The following is a 7,099-nucleotide window of genomic DNA, read 5'->3' on the forward strand; positions in this document are numbered from 1 at the left end:
AGACTGCTGCACTCACCTCCTCTAGGGACCCCAACAATGCCACAGGGTGTTGGTCAAGGTCCCCATCTCAGAGGAGGAAATTGGAGCCCAGATAAGCAAAAGCCTTGCAGCCCTGGGAGGTGAGATGTCTAAGAGATTAGGACCCCTGCTCAACTTGGGGTGCTGCCTCTCACCCCAAACTAGACTTGGCCCCATCTGCAAAAGATAAAGAACAGGTGAGGCCAGGTGTGCAAGGGGGAGGAATGGGCAGCATACATGATGCCCATCCCAGCCAGAAGTGAAGTCATCCTAGCCAGGCAGTGTTGCTATAGCTCTGGGAAGCTGGAAGCAGCCTGTAGTCCTCTGGCCATCCTAGAAAAGAAGCATGGACCCCATGCCTTGTGTTTCAGGGAACCCTGAGCCTGATGCTCCTCTTCACAGTGGTGGAGTTCAGTGTCGCCATCTCATCATCTGTGCTTTGCTGGGTACAGGCCCATTCATACTACTCCAGGTGAGTGTACTATAGCCCTGGGCCCTCGGCCCTGAGCTCTGGGATGGCCGGGCAGGAAATAGCGTTGGGGCCCACGGCAGGTAGCATAGAGGCCAACCTATGAGCAGGGTTCTGCTGAGGTGCAGTGGGAGGAGAGCCAGATGGGGGTATCGCCAGGGAATGGCCTGTAAAGCAGCTACTGTGGCAAAGTACCAAGCTGAGGGAAGAACTTGGGGCCAGGGCTGGGCAGGCACCTTCGCTCCTCATAATGAGGAAATAATGAACAACAGGGCACGCCTTTGCCCCCCTCCCCATGTTTTTGTCATAAAATGTTCTGTTCAAGCAATGTGACTGTTTGTGCTGCACAATGTTTCTACCTAAGGTTTTAAGAATGTTCTATTAACTCTGTCCATCTGCCTCAACAAGCATGCTTGCCCAGTAGGTGGGCCCACCCACCTATGCTGTAGATCTTTATATAAGGTTGCTTCCATTTCAGTTCAGGGCTCAAATTTTGGAGTAAAAACTCCTCTGAGCCTGCTGGTGTAAAAGGTTCTCTCCATCTTGAAGTGCTACTCGATTTCTTTGCCTCCAGAGACCTTCAGATAAGCATAACATTTGGCTGTAACACTGAGCTGTAACGCCTGGCTATAAGGCCGAACTGTTGTACATAGCTGTAACATATTGTTCCCCAATTGGGAAAAGCTGACTGTGCTGGCCTCTTGAACCACTGGATTGGAGCTGGGGAGTGGCTAACGGGGGCCCCTCTGAGAGAATGAAGCAGCACACTATTGCCCAGTTGGCAGGACTCAGTTACTGGAAACTGTAACTGTCCCCATAGAGAGTGAATGAAAACTGCACACTGCTGATTGGGAAGAAAAAGACCATCTAGCCCTTGGAGTCCTGATACAAATGGTAGGGACCTGGTAGAAGCCAGTGGCTTATCTGTCTAAACAGTTAGACACAGTAGCAGCAGAATGGCCCCCTTGCCTCTGTGCTATAGTGGCAACTGTCATCCTTATTAAAGAACAGGCAAATTGACTTTGGGACAAAACCTTCAGCTAAAGTTTTTCCACTCTGTTGTGACCCTGGCCAATAACTAAGACATAAGAGACATTAAGTGGCTGTCAAACGTCAGGATGACACAGTACCAAATCCCTGAGTTACTTTAGAGACTGTTCAGCCTTTAAATCCAGCTATCTACTTGCCAACTGAGAAGGGCCTCCAGGCCATGACTGCGAAGAAGTTGTTGATAAGCTTTTTCCCAGTTGAACTGACCTCACTGAGGTACCAGAGCCCAGACTACATGTTACCCTATTCACAGGTGGCAGCGGCCTCATGTAGGATGGAGAATGGCTGGCAGGATACACAGTCACTACTATAGACCAAATCATTGAGGCAGGCCCCCTCCCAAAGGAGTGGTCTGCAGAGAGGATGGAGCTCTGGGCACTCATCCAAGCCCTCCAATGGGCAAGGGGAATGACTGCTAATATCTACACTGACTCTAGATATGTTTTTGCTACAGTCCACATCAGTGGCAAGATATATATATATATATATATATATATATATATATATATATATATATATATATATATATATATATATATATATATATATATATATATATATATATATATATATATATATATATATATATATATATATATATATATATATATATATATATATATATATATATGCATATATATATATACACACACATATATATGCTATATATACACTATATATACACTATATGGGAACCTATATATACACTATATATACCATATATGGGAACCTAAGGGGCAAGATTCTGTCATCCAAGAAAACCAGCTACTGGACCAGTGGCAAGAGAAGCTGCCTTCATTAGCACAATGACACCAACTCAAATTGATTCCACAGAATTAGCCATACTCCCTAAGGATTAGCAAAATAAGAACCAATATATGCCCCTGAAGGAAATCATGAATGCCCAACAAGAAGGGGCATTCAAAGGCCCCAATGCATGGGGGACTCTGTGAGATCAAAGGGCATTCATACCCCAATGATGATTGTACACCCTAGTTCAAGAATTCCACAACTTGAACCATTTAGGAAAATCAGCTTCCGAGGCTCTGTTGTGCTGATACTTCTGCATCCCGTGGCTGTCATCCCTCTGTGCCACCATAAGCCAGGGGTACCTAAACTACACCAGAAATAACCCCCTGCAATGACCCAGCCCGGCCCTGGGAATCCAATATACTGGGATGTCACCCTTTGAGGACTTAGAAATAGACTTCATTGAAGCAAAACCCTGTCAGCCAGAAAAATAGCTGTTGGTCATTGTTTGCACATACTCAGGTAGGGTTGAAGCTATACCTACCTGGACCAAGAAAGCACACAAAGTTGTCAAGCTCTTGTTGTGTGAGGTTATTCCTCAATATGGACTGCCTCTAACAGTGGGAAGTAACAAATGGGCCAGCTTTTGTAGCCAAAGTGATACAAACCCTTGTTGACCTGCTGAAGATTGGTGGAAATTTCATACAGCTTACGCATCCCAAAACTCAGGAAAAGTAGAATGCATGAACTGTACTCTAAAGACCATCTTAGCCAAGTTATGTCAGAAAACCTGAGAGGCCTAGTTTGACATGTTACCCCTACTCCTACTCTGGGTCTGATGCACCTCCAGACCATCAGTCTAGTCCCTTTATGAAATTTTGTTTGGAAAACCCCAACCCAGAAAAAGGGCATTCAGAGGGGATGACAACAGTTCAACTACAGAATCATAGGCCTTAGGCAAGATTTTCTCTCAGATTCATAAGACTGTTCCTGAGAGGATCCCCTTCTCCTCACGAACCCCAATACACCCCTACCAGCCAGAGGACTCAGTTTGGGTTAAGGACTGGAAAAAGGAACTCCTTGATCTCTCTAGACAGGGCCTTACATTGTTGTACATGTCACCCCCATGGCTGTTAAAGTTGTAGGAGTTGTCCTGTGGGTTCATCACTTGAGACTCAGCAAGGCCCACCCCACTGAGGTCCCAGATGCCTGAACAATGCACCTGGACCCCAAGAATCCCCTCAGGACTCGACTCAGATGGAAGACCTCGGGACTCAACCTGACCTTGGAGGCATCACCAACAGACAACAGCCCTGCTCTAGTCACAATGGAAGCTGACTAGTCTATGCACAGCTGAAGCCTGAGGATGCCATTCATGGGAAGCTTTAAATCATTGTATGGACTGTTATTGTTTTCCCTGATTTCTAGGTCTTCTTGGATTGCTTACCTTAATTTTTGCTGTGGGACTTGCTACAGTTACCCTGGACTGGACAACTGTTAGACTGGACAACTATTCATAGTATTTCCCTAGCCCTTGCCTTTATTATAAATACAGGGTATTTCACTGGTATTTTCTGTATTCTTTAAAAATAAATTGTTCACCTGAGCCTAACTGATAATGGCCAGTGACAATAACCTGACGTTGGTATTGATTCCCATGGTGGCAGTCTTGGGACTTAATGGCCCAGACCCACTATCTCCCTAGCACCCTAGAATCAGTCCATTTAGTACTTTACTAAACCAGTCCCACCCCAGTCTTGCAAAGGATTTTTGGCTATGTATTTCAGCTTCCATGGCCTACATAGAAGCCACCTCTGTCTCACCCCAGGTTTGGTTATTGTCCACATCAGCCTATCATCCACTGTAGATCTTGAAAACTCTTCTTCTGCTAACATTGCTGCTTTGCTCAAAAGGAACTTCCTCGGAAAAAAAAAATCAGGCCACAACACACAGACTTATATTTGGTCCTAGCTCTCCTGACATTAAATTTATCTTCCAGGCCCTCCTCTGTATGAAGTAGTCCTCCCCTCCAGGGGGCCTCCACTCCTCTGTTGTTTTGGGGCCTCTCAAGGTATTGGGACATCTGTTGTACTCTGACTATAAACTCACCTTAGTCTTACACCCTCCCCACAAACATTTTTTTTTTTTTTTTTTTTGGTACCAGGGATCAAACTCAGGTCCTTGTGCTTGTGAGGCAGGCACTGGAACCACTGAGCTAAATCCCCAGTCCTACCAACATTTTAATGTACAGGTTGTTGCCAATACTGGCTCACTTGCTGGCCCAGACTAGAAACCTCCAAGCTGATCAAATGGAGTCCCACTTCTGTAAGGCATGTGAACTCCCTTACCTAAGAGATTTCTTCTGGGAAACCATGGCAGCCTCAACCCCTTCAACCTGTCTACTCTTATCCAATTCAAAAGCTCACAAGAGTGGTTACTAATTGATACAAACAGGTTCCTCTTACACCAGGAAACAAAACCCAATAGACTCACACAGGACAAACACACCATGGGAACAACTCTAGTCTTCTCACTGAGTGCATGTGAAGGAGATAAATGAGTTAACATACATTGCTATAGTGTCCACTGTCCTCTTTGGAATTTTATGGTTCTGTGGGACTTCTGACTGTCTCTGCCTCCCTACTAACTGGACATGAACCTGCACCCTTGTTTATGCCCCAAGATAGACAATGCCCCTGGAGACCCTGACTTTTCAATCTTGGTCCAGGTTCACACCTGACAATACCAAACTCCCTTCCTGATACCACTGATAACAGGCTTAGAAATAATTTCAGAGATTGGGGCTGGAGTAACAGGCATAACCACTGCAGCCCTCGCCTACCAGTTAACTCTCTCAAGAGTTAATCAATAGCTTAGAAGAAATCTCTAATTCTATAGTAGGTCTACAAAACAGACTCTTTAGCTGCAGTCACTCTTCAAAACCTCTGCTCCTTAGACTTACTAATGGTAGAAAAAGGGGGTATCTTGGGGAAGGGTGCTGTTTCTTTGTTAACAGATCAGGGGTCATCAGGCTGCAGAAAGTCTCTGAGACACAGCTGCCAAGCTCTGAAAGCAATCTCAGATCAGCAGGTTTTAGTTTCTCCTTGGATTACTGGACAAAAGTTATGGTTTGCCCCTCTGCTTAGAACCTTGTTCCCCATTTTCCCGTTGTTGATGTTTCACCCTTGTCTGTTCAAGTGCCTCACAGAGTTCTTCCAACACCTCACAGAGTTCAGGCTCCCACGAGACAGTCAGTGTGTCAATTACTGGTGAAAGTTCACCTAAGTTATAACCCTGTAGCTACTAGTGACACCCTGAGGCTACTCCTATATAAGGGTATCAAAGGGGGAAAATGATGAGAAAAGACTGCACAACAGGGCAGCACCCCCCATATTTTTGCCCTAAAATGTTCTGTTCAAGCAATGTAACTGTTTGTGATACATAATGTTTCTACCTAAGATTTCAATAATGTTCTGTTAACTCCACTGATCTGCCTCAATGAGCATGCTCGCCTGGTAGGTGGGCCCACCCTAGTATCCCATAGATTCTTATATGAGGTTTCTGCCATTTCTGTTCAGAGCTCAGATTTCAGAGTACAAACTCCTCGGAGCCCAATGACATAATAAAGTTTCCCTCCATCTCTCTAAGTGTCATTCAACTTGTTCACCTCCAGAGATGTTCAGGTAGCCATAACACTCATCTGTAACACTTGGCTGTAATGCTGAGCCGTCATACTTAGCTGTAACACTCCCACTTCACTCTTGCTCTAAAATCCTTAAAGAACTTAAGTACTCCCATACAAGTTATAGAGAAATACACTCAATTCCAGCTCCCAGAAATGGGGTGAGTAAACTGGCATGATTTATCTGAGGTTTTACTGAAAACAGCATGTGGAACCCCAGATTCACTGTGGCCTTGTAAATGGCAGTGACACATTCAGATTGGCCAAGGCCTCTGCATGTCACAGGTTGGAGAAAAAATGGTCTTGAGAAAGAGGTGTAGGAAGAACCCAGAACTCAGAGCTAATGCCTGCTATCTTTTCTCCTCGAGGGTGTGTACTTCCTGACTCAGAGGTACACTGTCCTCTGCACAGCCAGGCAACATCTTCTGCGTGAGATCTTGAATGTTATTAACTGGGAGAGGGAGATATGAGGGATAGAAGGAGAGGCCAGAGTCATGGTGACCTGGAAAGACTAGAGCTTCTGAGAGTGGGTAGTTAGATACACTAGCGCCTCAAATCTGAGACAACCAGGGATTTAGGAAGTAGTGTAGCCCTGCTATAATGAATGTGCTAGCTCAGCAGTGTCTCCCTGTGTGTCACAACAGTTCACAGAGAGCCCAGACATGACCAGTCTTTTGAGCACTGGACTGCAGATAGGGCTGGCAACCCAGCAAGCCAGGTTGAGCAGTCACCCCAATGACCATGACATATCCCTGAATGGCTGGACCTGGGTCCCCTGCCTTGTGGTCATGTGATCCTCAGGGCTTGGCTGCAGGACCATATAGGCCCCGCAAGTTGGGTATCCCCATTTTATCACAATGACCCCATTGTTAGAGATGGGGAAGGATACTCTGAGCAGATTTCAGGAATTTCAACAGTGATATTTTCAAATAAAATCTCTTTGATCCCACATCTGTCTTCAGTCTCATTTTTTCACACATTTCTCTTAAAGTCACCAGACACTAACAAAGACAGAAAACTTAAGAATTTATGGGAGTTCCTGGTATTGTGGCACATGCCTGTTACATAGACCAAGGCAGGAGATCACAAGTTCAAGGCTAGCTAGCATGAGCAATTTAGCAAGACCCTAC

Source organism: Fukomys damarensis, unplaced genomic scaffold (assembly GCF_012274545.1).
Source record: "Fukomys damarensis isolate Sample0158 unplaced genomic scaffold, DMR_v1.0_HiC HiC_scaffold_27, whole genome shotgun sequence".
Taxonomy (NCBI): domain Eukaryota; kingdom Metazoa; phylum Chordata; class Mammalia; order Rodentia; family Bathyergidae; genus Fukomys; species Fukomys damarensis.